This window comes from Perognathus longimembris, chromosome 3, assembly GCF_023159225.1.
Source record: "Perognathus longimembris pacificus isolate PPM17 chromosome 3, ASM2315922v1, whole genome shotgun sequence".
Classification (NCBI taxonomy): Eukaryota; Metazoa; Chordata; class Mammalia; order Rodentia; family Heteromyidae; genus Perognathus; species Perognathus longimembris.
Genome location: NC_063163.1, coordinates 104,466,080 through 104,481,843, shown reverse-complemented (window position 1 = coordinate 104,481,843; position 15,764 = coordinate 104,466,080).

Genomic DNA, 15,764 nt, shown 5'->3' with positions numbered 1-15,764 from the left:
GGATGCAGAATCCCCTGTGCCATCAGAGGCTTCTGTTCCTTGGCCCTCCTGTCATGTGACCTCTAAGGTCTCAGAGGTCTTCATGCCCCATGCTGGCCCTTCATATTGTCTTGCTTCTGCACCTTAGCCGCCCCAGAGCTAGTCTCCCTTTTCCTGTACCTCCTCTTCTTCTTTCTCTTCCATGTGGTTTCTCTTCCAGTCATGCCTTTCTTTTAATTTGAACCTTGTTTTCGATTTTTGTTCATAAAGTCCACAATGTGAAAAGGTTACGGTGAATAAAGCAATGCCCCCCCTACACACACACACAGGTCCAAGCAAATAGGGGTGTTTGTGTACAAACAGGAAGAGACAGGGCTGATTGCTGATGTACATAAGCTTGAGATATGTTGGAGCTCGTTGTTCTGCCTTCTAAGGATAGTAAACATTGGTTTTTGTTACCAAAGTTGCTGTGGCTGTCTAAACCCTGGCACACTAGCTTGTAGTCACAGATATTAGAGACTTCATGAGTGTGTGTTGCTCAGAAAGGCTACTGTACACAGAGGCAGCTAGGGCAAATGAACTTTCCAGAATCAGACCACTTTTAGGCTCCGTGTCAGGCTATAGCTATTTAAAATGTTAGCTGATACAGATTACTCCGAAGGCAGCTAGTTTCAGTCGTGATGGTGAGTTCAAAGGATTCATAAAAGTAGCATAACAGATTTGTGAGCTCAATTTAGGTGACTTTTTAAAAAGAAATTTAAAAATAACATTTGGCTATTAGTGTATATGAACTGTGTGAAAGGAAGGTTTCAATTATGACATTTTTCTGCATGTGTGTAATATTCGCATTGGTCATATTCACTCCTCCATTGCTGTCTCTTCCTACCTCCCATTGGTCCCCTTCTCCATCTCCTTCTTACTTTCATAGTATTTTTTAAAAAAGAAGAAAGTTCTAGATTTTGCAAATGAAAGAAAAGGTGAGTATTTTGTTTCCCTAAATCTGTCTTATTTTACTTAACATGATTTTCAGATTGATCTATTTTCCTGCAAATGGCAGGATTTAATTTTCCTATACAGGTGAATAATACTCCATTGTTTATACATGTGATATTTTCTATATCCATTCCTCCATTGGTAAGTACCCATCTTAGTTCCATAACTTGGCTATTGTGAATAGTGTTGCAATAGATATGGGTGTATAGATGTCTCTGTTGTATGCTGACTTTTATTCCTTTGAGTATATATGCTCAGAAATGATATAGCTGCATCATATGAGAGTTCTGTTTCTGTTTTTTTTTTTAAGGAATTTCCATTCAGATTTCTCTAGTAGTTGAATCAATTTATGAAACATTGTATGGAATTTTTAACCCTCCATCTCTACTCCCTGCTGAACTTCAGCAGCAGCCTTTATGATGTGATTTCCTTCCTTCCTTCCTTCCTTCCTTCCTTCCTTCCTTCCTTCCTTCCTTCCTTCCTTCTCTTTCCCTCCTTCCCTCCCTCCCTTCCTCCCTCCCTCCCTCCTTTCCTCCCTTTCTTTCTTTTTATTCTGGTGCCAGTATTGGGGCTTGAACTCAGGGCTTTGTGTTCTTGTTTGTCTTTTTAAAAACCACTACTGGAAATGTATTCAATGTTCCCCCATTTAATATGTATTGGCTATAGATTTGTTGTATATAACTTTTATTATGTTGAGTATGATCTTTCTATTCTCAGTTTCCTTCAGAGTTATTATCAAAAGGATGTGGAATAAAGCAATGCTCCACCCCCAAGTCTGAGCAAATGGGGTGTTTGTGTGCAAACAGGAAGAGACAGGGCTGATCGCTGACGTATAGAAGCTTGAGATATGTTGGAGCTCGTTGTTCTGATCTACCTTCTAAGGATAGTAAACATTGGTTTTTGTTACCAAAGTTGCTGTGGCTGTCTAAACCCTGGCACACTAGCTTGTAGTCACAGGTATCAGAGACTTCATAAGTTTGTGTTTCTCAGAAAGGCTACTGTAAACAGAGGCAGCTGGGGCAAAGGATGCTTCTGCATATATTGTGATCACCATTTGCCACTTGTCATTTATCCTCTTTACGTACTGTATTCCATGTATTGATTTACATTTGTGGAACTATCCTTGCATTCCTGGAATTAACCAACTTGATCATATGCTCTCTTTCAATATGTTGTTAAATTCAGTTTGAAAGTACTATTTGGGGGTGCAGAGGGATACTGAGGCTTGAACTCAGGGCTTCCAGCTCTCATTCAGCCTTTTCATTCACAGTGGGTGCTCTACCAATTGAGCCACATCTACAGTTCTGCCTTTTTGATGGTTAGTTGGAGACAAGAGTCTCTCTCCCAAATTTGTCTTCTCAGAGTGGTTCCAAAACCAAATCCTCAGATATCCGCCTCTTGAGTAGCTAGAATTACAGGTGTGAGCTACATAACTTACTCTTGGCATCTATCTTACTACTTCGTTTTAAGTGAACATTTCGCTTCACCCAAATTTCTATGTACTACATAACATGGATATTTTGCTTTGCGTGTGCGTGTATGTTTGTGTGTGTGTGTGTGTGTGTGTGTGTGTGTGTATGATTTATTCTCCAGTCTGCACACTCGTAATTGATTGATTATGTTATTCTCTTCTTAAAGCATATTAGTATCTTTCTTTCATTCTTAGGCTATCCAAATCCTTAATTTGGCCTACAAAGTCTGATATTGCTTCACTTGGGCTTACCTTTTCAACATCTAGTTCTACCTACTCCCCCCGACCCCATTTCTTCTCTGCCATCAAACTACACAAGTCTTCTCCTAGTTCTTTGAAAACATGCTCTTTCTTCTCACTGGGCTCTTATGCATTCCCTTCTTTCCTTTTAAAATACTATTTCCTTCCTTCCTTGTCCATTTGAAGCTCCACTTGTGACTTATTTCCCAACTCAAACTTTATTCTACCTCAGGTAAACAGCACAGATTCCCCAAACCAGCTTAGCTCTCCCTTTTATCTGCTGTCTATCTTGCTTTTGAAGTATTAACATGGTTTGTGATTTGGTATCTATCTGTATGTGCTTAATCTCTACCTCCCACTAGACTCTAAGTACCCGGATGGTAGAAATCCTGTTTGGTTAGGCCTATCATTGTAGCTTCAACACTGCAAACAGTCCCTGATATCTAGTGTCTGAAAACACATGTTCTATTGAATAAATAAATAAATAAGAAATAAGGGCCTATCATCTGGGATGTTTCTTAGTGGTAGAGCATTAACCTACCAGGTGCAAGGCCTTGGGTTTGATCCACAGCTCTAAAAACATTTTTTACTACAATTTAGGGCCTATCTTTAAAAAAGAGGGCCAAATAATAATTAAAGTTTTATAATTACAGTTCCACTTTAAGATTTATTTGATTATAACCACAGTAGAACATGGATTGCACAAAATTCCCCAAGTTATAAAGATCTTAAAATCTCTCCAGATGCAGCTAAAGGATAGACTAGAACCAAATATCTCCATCTGTCCCCAGAGTGTGGATACTTAGGCCTCCCACATACGTATCATTAATACCAGGAAGTACAAAGCCACCCACCTCATCACCACAAATCCCAGGCAGGGGCTGTATCTATCATCTCTAGCTCTAGTTCTTCAGTTTAATGCATATACTATTTTCAAATGCCAATCAACTCCTTGTGGCTAAATTTTAAAAAATAAGTTATGACTGATAGGGTGGTAAGACACAACTAATCAGGTACCACAGGGCTTCTCCAAAGGAAAAGGTGATGGTTGCTGTCACATGGCGGTATCCGTCATGAGTTAAACCCACAATCAATGCAATCATTGATTGCACTGATCATGAAAATGATTTAGAAATCAATTGAAAGGGTCAGTGTCTCTACAAAGTATGTCTGTGAGGACCCTGCATCAGCTTACCAGTGGTCACAATTTATAACAGGCTATCTCCTTATCCTATTCCTTCCATCAAGGTGAGTCCTGAGTCAGGTCTACCTGGAGAGGAGTGGCATCAAAATGTATTGCTGGGTATTCTGGAGGGGTGTACACCAGTGACCAGGTGGTGACATGTGGAAGGCAGTTGTACAATCAGGTGTGATCTTGATTCTTTTTTTTTTTTTTTTTTTGGCCAGTCCTGGGCCTTGGACTCAGGGCCTGAGCACTGTCCCTGGCTTCTTCCCGCTCAAGGCTAGCACTCTGCCACTTGAGCCACAGCGCCGCTTCTGGCTGTTTTCTGTATATGTGGTGCTGGGGAATCGAACCTAGGGCCTCGTGTATCCAAGGCAGGCACTCTTGCCACTAGGCTATATCCCCAGCCGTGATCTTGATTCTTTTCTTGTTATTGTTTAGAGCTCTTCCAATGAGCTACATCCCCAGAGGATGAGCTCCAAATTTCATTTACCCATTCATTCATTCATTCATTCATCCATGAATTCACCTACCAAACAGAACATTGTGTATTCTGACACTCTGTGTCAGGAACTGTTTGCAGTGCTATAATGATAAGCCAAAAGCTAGCAGGATTTCTACCATCTTGGCACTTACAATATGATGAGAGGCAGAGATTAAACAAACATACATACATATCTAAATGTGAACCATGGGCTTCTGGCCACTAGGTATCTTGAACATCAGCTGAGTTTAGTTCACTTATGTTAAATTCTCAAACCTTTGTTCTTCCCTTCCTTAGACTTTCCTTTGGGCACGGATAGGTTTTTATTTCCTTGAAATAAAAATGTTTCTTCTCTTTCTCAGTAACGTCAGTCTTCTTTCACCCACCCATCTAAATAAGGCCCGGTGGGGATTCTGTGATTTAAAAAAAAAAATCTTGGGGCTGAGAATATGGCCTAGTGGCAAGAGTGCTTGCCTCGTATACATGAAGCCCTGGGTTCGATTCCTCAGTGTCACATATATAGAAAACGGCCAGAAGTGGTGCTGTGGCTCAAGTGGCAGAGTGCTAGCCTTGAGCAAAAAGAAGCCAGGGACAGTGCTCAGGCCCTGAATCCAAGGCCCAGGACTGGCAAAAAAAAAAAAAAATCTTTTTAAGGGTGTGGGGAACATGGGCCACTCATTCTGGATCCTGTGTTCCGTGTACGGTGAGAGTCCATTCAGTGCACTCGACCCCTTTCCATTGAAACCTAATATCAGTGAATTTCATGAGGTTTATGTGAGATTTTTCTAGACAAAGGAGGGGAAACAAGTGAGAATCTAATTTGTTGCAGCACACTCTACTGCTGATCATTCCTCCATGAACTCTGATCTCCCATGAGTGATCAGGTCAGAGACGGGAAGGCCCATTTTTCTGTCTCTCCCAGAGAGGGCTTGATTTGCGTATGCCTTCAACATGTTATAATTTTTAAGAAAATCAGGAAATCAGAGTTGCCTTGTCTCCTTAGGACAAATACCACTAACATTTTGTCTCCTTGGCAATTGCTTTATTTGTTTAAAATTTCTTGGTTAACCTTTTAAATGTAGACTTTATTTTTTAGAGCGGTTCTAAGTCCATAGCAAGTCCATATGGGGATATGGCCTAGTGGCAAGAGAGCTTGCCTCGTATACATGAGGCCCTGGGTTCGATTCCCCAGCACCACATATACAGAAAATGGCCAGAAGTGGCGCTGTGGCTCAAGTGACAGAGTGCTAGCCTTGAGCAAAAAAGAAAGCCAGGGACAGTGCTCAGGCCCTGAGTCCAAGGCCCAGGACTGGCCAAAAAAATAAAAAAATAAATAAAAATAAAAATAAAGTTCTCATTTAATGTCTTACTCCTCTCAAATGGCTCTAGAGACTAAAACATTGCTTAGAGCAGTGTATTGTTACAATTCATGTTTTGACACATCATTATTCCCCTAAGCCCATGCTTTACACTAGGGCTCACTCTGGTTGCTATGTATTCTATAGCATTGTAAAATTTATAATGCTATGTATCGTCCATGAAGTCTTATACAGATTAGTTCCATTACCCCGAATTTCATGCTTCCTTTCTCTCAATCCCTAATAACCAGTAATGTTAATTTCTCATATCTGTTTTATTTTCCAGATTGTCATATAGTTGGAATCATACACTAGGAAAATTAAACTACTATAGACAACTATGTATGAGTTATTATGTGGTAAATATCAAGGAGTGTGACTCTTAGTGTATATGGTAAGACTGTTTTTAGTTTTGTAAGAGATTGGTACACTGTCTTCAAAGGTATTGTACACCATTTTGCGTTCCCAGAAGCAATGAATGAGAATTGCTGTTGTTCTACATCGTTGTCAGCACTTGGTGCTATCAGTGTTATTCTAATAGGTGCATAGTAGAATCTTATTGTTTAAATCGTGTGACATTCAAAATTTTCTCAAATGCTTATTTGTTAACTATATTGACTTCTTTGGTGAGATGTTTGTTTGAGATTCTGGCTCACTTTTAAGCAAGATACTTGCTTTCTTATTGTTGAGCCTTAAGACCTTCCTTCCTTCCTTCCTTCCTTCCTTCCTTCCTTCCTTCCTTCCTTCCTTCCTTCCTTCCTTCCTTCCTTCCTTCCTTCCTTCCTTTTTTTGTCAGTCCTGGGCCTTGGACTCAGGGCCTGAACACTGTCCCTGGCTTCTTTTTGCTCAAGGCTAGCACTCTGCCACTTGAGCTACAGCGCCACTTCTGGTCATTTTCTATATATGTAGTGCTGAGGAATCGAACCCAGGGTTTCATGTATATGAGGCAAGCACTCTTGCCACTAGGCCATATTCCCAGCCCCTGTTATATATTTTTCATATCAGTCTTTTATATTTTGCAAATATTTGCTCTGTTTGTATCTTTTTTCTCCTTCCAGTTTATATCTGTGTGTGTGTGTGTGTGTGTGTGTGTGTGTGTGTGTGTGTGTGTGTGTGTGTGTGTGTGCTGGTCCTGGAGCTTGAACTCAGTCCCTGGACACTGATCCTGAGCTTTTATGCTCAAGGCTAGAGATCTACCACTTGAGCCACAGCTCCACTTGTGGCCTTTTGGTGATTAATTGGAACTAAGAATCTCATGGACTTTCCTCTTGAGCTGGCTTCCCAACTGGGATCCTCAGATCTCAGTCTCTTGAGTAGCTAGAATTACAGGTGTGCGCTATAGGCATCCACCTCCTAGTATATTGACTTCTTCTTTTAGCAAAATTTCTCACAGAGCAATTTTTATTGTTTATGAAGCCCAGTTTATGAGTTATTTCTTTCATGGATCATGCTCGTAGTGTTGTGTAAAAGGTATTACCAAATCCAAGGTTTTCTGGATAATATTATGCTATCTTCTATGAGTGTTATGCTTTATGCTTTATATTCATGTTTTTGACCCACTTTGAGTTACTTTTTGTGAAAAGTATAAGATCTGTGACTAGATTCTTTTTTTTTTTATTTTTTTGGTGTGTGGGTGTCCAAGTGTCAACACTATTTCTTGCAGAGATTATCTGTTTTTTTTTTTAAATTATTATATTTCCATTGCTCCTTTTACAAAGGTTAGCTGGTTATGTCTTATGGGTTTCTTTGTTGTTTCTCTGTTTATTCCACTGATATGTTTGTCAATTCTTTCATTAACACGATACTCTCCTGATTACAGTAGAAATCAGTAGGCAGATCTGAAATCGAAAAGTGGCACAGTCCTCCAAGTTTGTTTTTCTTCAATATTGTGTCAGCTATTCTGGGTCTTATAACTTAAATTTTTTTTCTTTATTGTCAAAGTGAAGTACAGAGGGATTACATATGTACATATGTAAGGCAGTGAGTACATTTCTTATCCAACTTGTTACCTCCTCACTCATTTTCCCCTGCCTCCCCCTTCCTCCTTTCCCTCTCCCCGCCCCATGAGTTGTACAGTTGTTTACACCAAATGGTTTTGTAAGTATTGCTTTTGGAATGGTTGGTCTTTTTATCCTTTGTCTCTCGATTTGGTCTTATACCTTTCTTAAGAATCAGCTTGCCCATATTTACAAAAGAATTGACAGTGGTTTTGATTGGGATTGTATTTGAATCCATATATACAGTTGTCTTTTTCGCTTATGTAAAATAAAAAATAGAAAGATGAAATGTTAAGATGAATAATTGCCAGGTACTAGTGGATCATACCTGTAATTTAGCTACTTAGGAGGCTGAGATTTGAGGATAGGGGTTCAAAGCTAAGCTGGGCAGGAAAGTCCCGGAGACCCTTATCTCCAATTAACCACTAAAAACTCAGAAGTGGAGCTGTGGCTCAAGTGGTAGAGTGCCAGCTTTATGTGAAAAAGCTAAGAGACAGTGTTCAGGCCCTGAGTTCAAGCCATAATACATACATTCTCCCCCTCCCCCACAGTGAATTGTAAGCATTGTTCTGCTGGGAAGTTTTTAAGGTCCACAAGTAACCTTTTAGAGATTTCTCCATTACATTTCATAATAAGAGGCCCTCATTGTCCTTCATGCTAGTTAAGTGTCTGTGATTTTTGAGGAATGTAGACCTTAGGGCAACTGCTTCAGGACACCAAGTGTGGGCTGGCTTGTTTCAAGAAGCTCTCGTTGACCCAGCCTGTAGGCTCCTGTGGCTTTGCTCTTTTGCCTTCCCCTTCATAGTTGAGTTGTTTAGACTCACCACCTCTACATTTTCATATTTCTTCTACAGTAAAAATCCAGTATATTTTGTCTCTGCTCCCAATACTTTTGGAGTTAAAATTTTACTGAGGTTATGAGTGAATTTCTAACGCTCAAATCTATTCTTATTTGGCTTCCTTTTAATATGTAACATCATTGTACACAACACTTTCGTAAAAAAAAAATAAAATAAAATCTTCCTTTCTGGTCTACAAGGCTCATAGTCTCTTACTCTGTCTTTATTTTCTGGCAACAGCTTTTGAGTTTTTGGTTTTTTGTTCCTTTTCTTTGAGACAGGGTCACATAGTTAGGCTAGCCTCAAACTCATGATCTTCCCATTTCAGCCTATCCAGAGCTGGGATTACAGGCATAAACCACAATACCTAGTTGAGTCTGTTCCCTAAATCCTGTCTATTAGCACCTGAAGTATTGGCATTCTCCAGCCTCAGTCCTCTGTGTATTAGATGAGCCACTCCCTTCAGGCTTCTGTTGTGATCTATCATACAGTGATTTTCAAATTGATAGCTTCAGTCTGGATCATTCTTCTCAAAGACTCTTTCTCCATTTGCTGATGATAGTCTTAACCTGGATGTCCCTGCCAAACTCTCAAGCTTGAGGTCATTTTTACTTCCCCACATGTCATCTCCTACTAAACCTGTTCTATTTTCTGTGCTTTGTGTTGAGTAGAACCACAGCCCACCCACTCACTGTTATCAAAATCCTGTACCTATCCTCAAACCTTCTCTCCCCATCATGTTTCCTCATCCAATCCACTCCCAAGTGCTGCTAATTGTTCTTACACATATCTTCAGTTGCTGGTTAATACATCTACCTAGGCCCTCATTACCTTTCACTCCTGCCAATCTGTTTCTGAGTCTCTGTTCTCACTCCCCATTCCTTATTCTGCCCCTAATCTTTCTTAACTACTTACCTAGATACCTAACTCCAGAACTTAAGTGTGTGTGTGTGTGTGTGTTTGTGTGTGTGTGTGTGTGTATACCAGTACACACTGGGGTTTGAACTTAGGGTCTAGGTGCTATCCCTTGGCTTTTTTGCTCAAAGGCAGCACTCTCCCACTTGAGCCACACTTCCAGTTCTTGCTTTTTGCTGGTTAATTGGAAAGAAAGTCGCCCAGACTTTCCTGTCCAGCCTGGCTTCAAACTGTGATCCTCCTATCTCAGCCTCTGAGCAGCTGGAATCATAGGCATGAGCCACTGGTACTCTGCTTCAGAGCGTAAGCATTTTAAAGCTCCTGTGACACTACAAATTAATGTCCACATTCCTAAACGTGCTCAACAATGGCTTTATGAGTTTTCTTTTACATTGTTTCCTCTTCTTATAACTCCTACCCCTTTAACTCTGCAAACTTGCCATTTATGCTCCAGCCATACCAAACTACTTGTTGAACCCAAACACCCTATACAGTCAGTTTAAGGACTAAGTTCATTCTCAATTTGTTTCTCTTAAGATACCTGGCTTATTTCAAGTGCCTACTGGGCTCCAGTGTGTCATAAATACTTTTGACATTATCTAAATCCTCCCATGGCTCCCACCAAGGCTGTAGACTCTACGGGAGTAAGAATTTCATATTGACTTTTGTTTCCCCAAGTGCATAGAAATGTGCACTGAATGAAAAATAGATAAGTGAATGGGAGGAGGTAACAGTTACACCCTTTATAAAAGATACAGTGGGGTGATGGAAGATGGTGAATTATTTGAAGCAGAGGTGTGGGAAGAGCTTCCCACATGTACCCAGCACAGCCTACTCTTGTAAAGCCAGTGACTAGAAGGGATACAAGGAAGCCTAGAGCACAAGGACAGTCAGGGGAATTTTGATCCTACTTCCACCAAGCACCTGCCTGAAACACTTGCCTTTTGTGAATTATTTGGGAGTGGGGCTTAGATTTCACATTTGTAAACTAAGAGTGCTGGACAACGTGACCCCTTGGCTCCATTCTAATTCTAACCACTTGATTTTTCTGATAGAAATATATAACTATACCCAGGGAGTGAACAGTATGGACCAAATAAATACAACTCAGAGTGAAGCATTTAGAAGGGTGAAGAAATTAGGGGACCAAGGAGTCGATGCACTGATAAAAGTCTAATTTTTCTCTTTTCCTTGTTGAAGATAAGAGAGTCCTGACACAAGAGAAGACATGATTTGGATGGAGAAAAGACAACCTTAAGGGTCAAAGAATTAAGTTTTTTTTTTCTTTCAGTTCTGAGGACTGAATGTAGGCCCTCACACAGGCTAATCAAGTAGTATACCACTGAACCATACCTTGGAAGTTAAGGCTTTGTAGAACTAATGAGACTGCAAATAATTAAGAGCAGAAGTTCTTGGAAATCTTATTGGTGAAAGAGAATAAGAAATAGCAGCACCAACTGACAGAATGCTCGAGGTTGGCTTTTTATTTCATTCCATTTGCTCTGGTGCTGACGTTTGCTATAGAAATAACAAGGCTTGTGAGGCACCAAGGGATTGTGCCTGTCATTCCAGTTACTTAGGAGGCTGAGACCTGGAAGATAGAGATTTGAAGTGAGCCCAGGCAAACAGAACATTTCAGGACTTCATCTCTAATCAACCAGCAAAACTCCAGAATGAAAGTGTAGCTCAAGTGATAGAGTGTCAGCAATGAATGAACAAGAAAACTAAAATCGAAGTCCTGAGTTCAAGTCATGGTACTGATACAAAAAAGAAAAAAAATGGAGACAACAAAATAGCAAAGCTTAAAACTAAGGGTGTGATAGAAGTACTTCACGGATATATATGAACATAGAGCAATGAAAAACATTTAAATTGTTTTAAAAGGGGGACGGAAATGGAAGTGGGGTGAGTTTAGCTAAGATATGTTATGTGCATATATGGAAATATCATACTGATCTCTTTTTGTACAATTAATATGTGCTAATAAAAAATGGAATAAAGGAACCAAAAGCAGGCTCTTCCTTACACTTCTAAACAACCTATTGCATCTTATGTCAGTAACAAGCAACTAATAAAGTCGGGTATTTGGCACTTCCTTAGGGCTGGCCTTTCTGACTACGTGCCAGACAAACATTATGGGTGAATGAATACAAAGTCAGCTTACAGAGAGAATTACCTAGCTCCTGTGTCAGTGTATTCAGTTGTTATTATGAGATAAACGGCTAAGATCAGCTCTGCACTCTAAAGTAAGGGAAAGATAATACTTTACTGGAAACAAGCTGTTGTTCATACGGCTCTTCAGGAACTATACCCAGCAGAGTAAGGTCCTTCTCAGTCCCTCTGGCTGCCCTTTCCACCTTTCTGTTTTTGTTAGGGCATTATGATACACACACACACACACACACACACACACACACACACACACACACACACACACACACAGTGGCTGGCCACTCTCAAAGCCTGTCTCCAGAGAACCAGGCCTTCTTCAATTAGACAGACTGAAGGTTTGCAAATTTGTGAGCAAGTACTTGGAAAGCAGACTGCTTCATTCCACTTAGAAGCTACCTTCACAGGGCCCTCAGAGAGCTACGTGGTGAGTCTGTCTTTTCACGGCTTATACAGAACTCAAAAAGAATGAAAATATGGTGCTGGGGATGGCCTAGTGGCAAGAGTGCTTGCCTCGTATACATGAAGCCCTGGGTTTGATTCCTCAGCACCACATGTAAGGCCAGAAGTGGCGCTGTGGCTCAAGTGGCAGAGTGCTAGCCTTGAGCAAAAAGAAACCAGAGACAGTGCTCAGGCCCTGAGTTAAAGCCCCAGGACTGGCAAAAACCAAAACAAAACAGAATGAAAATATGGTCACCATTATAAGAGGAGGAATAAGACATTTCAAATTCAAGATTCTATGTGTTGTATGAATTTACAGAGAGTCATTTCATTCTGCGCGCGCGCGCACATACACACCAACTCGAATTCTTTTCTGTGCAACTTTCAGGCTGATGGCAGATTTGAAATGGAGATCAAGTTGAACAGCAAACTGGAATGGAAAATTGAGACCCCTCCATTCCAAAATAATAGATTCAAATCAATATACCATGCCAACAGGAGGGCCACTGGAAGCGGGAAAGGTTTTTGTGAAGAGGATTAAAAAATGGCAGACATCAGTGGCCTAGAGATGGCCCTTGTATTAGGCTGGCCCTGAGATAAGACCTTTATCTCTGTGGAAGAAAATCTGGCCTAGATGGGGCTTGCCTGTCATCCAAGCTATTGTGGGAAACATAAAATAGGAAGATTTCAGTCCAGATGGGACCAGACAAAAAGCAAGATGTTATCTCTCAAAAATAACTAAAACACAAAAGGGCTGAGGCTCAGATGGTAGAGTGCTTGCCTAGCAAGCCTGAGGCCCTGAGCTCACACTCCAGTAGGGACAAAAAATAAAATCGTGATAGAAGTTGCTTCATATTACTCCAGGGCACAAAGTATGAAGTGGTGGTTTCTGATCAGGAGATGAGGTTCACATACAGAATCATGGCTAGGCACACAGTTGCTCATCTTACCTAATTTTGACAACCTCCCTGCATGGAGACCATTCATTCAGACCAGGAAAATGGGGCTAAGCAAAGCCACATGTTTGGTACCTGTTGAGTTAGGGTTGGCCCTGGACGCTTCTCTTTCTGCCCTACTATCCTTACCCAAACCCACACAGGTGGCTAAATGGAAGATGCTCAGCAATGTTCCAAACCTAGAGCTCTGTTGACAATGCTGATATCTTGCCCCTAGGTCTCTGTTTAGCACTTTATGTAAGGTGTTCCTCAGCAAAGCCTAAGAAGTTGGAAGTCATTAAAATTATGGTTCAGACTATTGGGAGGACCTAGGCAAAAGGGATACAGGGGCCAGGAGAGATTTTCAGAGCACAGACAGTGTGAGAAAAGAAAGGTGTGGATATAGAGAAATGAGCTTAAAGAACAGACTACTAAGCTGGGTGCCTCATTCCTGTAATCCTAGCTACTCAGGAGGCTGGGATCTGAGGATTGTGGTTTGGACCCAACCTAGAGATGACAAATCCAAGTGACTCTTAGCTCTAATTAACCAGTAAAAATCTGGAAGTGGAGCTGTGGCTCAAATGATAAAATGCTAGCCTTGAATGAAAAAGCCAAGTGAAAGCATGAGGTCCTGAGCTCAAGCCCCAGTACAGGCATGAGTGGCTGAATGAACCAAGTGGAACCTAATCATGAGGGTTGATTAGAATGGTAAGTTGTAACAAATTTCACCTTGTACTGAAAAAGGCAAAATCTAAGAATATGAAAGTTCCTGAAGTTTTACCTTGCAACCATCATTATATTTGGGAAGAACAAGTAAGAATCTGATTACATACTTATCATTTTGGATGGATAAAGGATTAATAAAATATATCTTTTTTTTTTTTTTTGGCCAGTCCTGGGCCTTGGACTCAGGGCCTGAGCACTGTCCCTGGCTTCCTTTTGCTCAAGGCTAGCACTTTGCCACTTGAGCCACAGCGCCACTTCTGGCCGTTTTCTGTATATGTGGTGCTGGGGAATCAAACCCAGGGCCTCATGTATATGAGGCAAGCTCTTTTGCCACTAGGCCATATCCCCAGCCCCAATAAAATATATCTTAATAGAAAAAAAACTGCCTGAATCATGGCTAGCTTTTGATTATTTGGTTATTCTTAGCAAATCAAAGATACACAATTTCTATTTGGTAGGAGGCTCTGATTGTGTGCACGTGTGTATTCATGTTTGTGTGTGTGTGTGAGCACGCGCTGGTACTGGGGTGTGAACTCAGGGCCTTGCACTCTCCCTTTACATCCTCTCTGGTTTTTGTGCTCAAGGTAGACCCAGGAAAGGTTGGCTGTTGGCAAGAACCCAGCAAGGAGCCTATGCGCAGAACTTCAGGATGAGAAAGTGAGGACCTGAACTGAAATTATGTCAGCGTCATGGTTTGTGGTCTCTCTATGAGTCAGCTGCCTCATGCTCTTCTGTTTCATATTTTCGTCCTTTACAGATTTGTCCAGTCCCTGTGTCTGTGTCGAGTTAGATGGTCCTGAGGCTAGGGCCATGTCTTCTGCTCCTCTTTTATAGAATCCTGTTGGAGCAAATGGCAATATGTAATTTGATGCATGTGTTATGCTAATAATGATCGTCCCATGTAGTCCTACTGGCTAGGAAAGACACTCCTGAACCCAGAGATCTATTTCTCTTGATCAAATTATAGTCCTGAATGAATGATGGTAGAAGAATGGGCCAAAGAACAGCCTACGAATAACTCCAAGAGAGATCAGATTTAAAGAGGCGGCAATCCTTTAATCCCACGTGATTCTGCTTCCGCTGCAAACCCTGGAGTCTACACCACCATCAGAACAGCCCTGGCTTCCGTCCTCAGCCACCTGACCCCTAGAAGAAGCAGGGAACATTAGTTCTTCCAAAAGTGGGCATGATGGGATGCTTGGTTGGGGGTGGGGAGGGAGTTGGTCACATGGAGCTGGACACTGTAATTTTAGCCACAGCCTGCCTTGGTCTCTTCTAAGAGCAATTGGTGTGACCAAGATGTAGAAAATGCTAATCCTATCTTGGCACAGAGACAGCATGATATTTGCCAGGACTCTCCTACCAAGAAATTCTGCTTTATAAATAGAGGAACCACTGGGCATGATTGTAGCAATGGTCACTGAAGCATATGGCATGGGAACGAAATCAGGAAGTTTCCAAGAGGGAGGGGTATTCTTGCCATCCTGTCTCAGGTGAGATTGCACTGTAGGCTAATTTGGTTTATTTCCATATCACCGGTACTTTAGGTGAAGGAAAGTAATAGATGGATATAAAACACAAATTGAACCTTTCATATCCTCCAACTCAGAAATCATTGAGCATGTGAAATTGTGTGTGTGCATACATACGAAGGCATGTGGGGTATGTGTACATACAGTGCATGATGGGTAATAGTGACTATACATTCCTTAGCTTTGAACTGCTCCTTGAAATCTGATACTTTCATGGGTTATGAAGTCTTTCTTCACAAGGTAGAATCCAGAAAATTGACAAGTGCCAATCTTAGACTGAGTACAATCACATGGTACGATTCTAGCAATCACTCACACCCTAATAAGACCTGTATTTAAAAGTCAGTAGTTGGAGGAGGAAGCCACACTAATAAACTTGTAGAAGACCAAGTGGTTGGACATTGTTTCTGGTTGTATATTTACAGATTATGACTCTCTTGACCTTCAGGAGAATCTGGAAGTTACCTAATATTATTGAGCCTATTTCTTCTTAAATTACTAG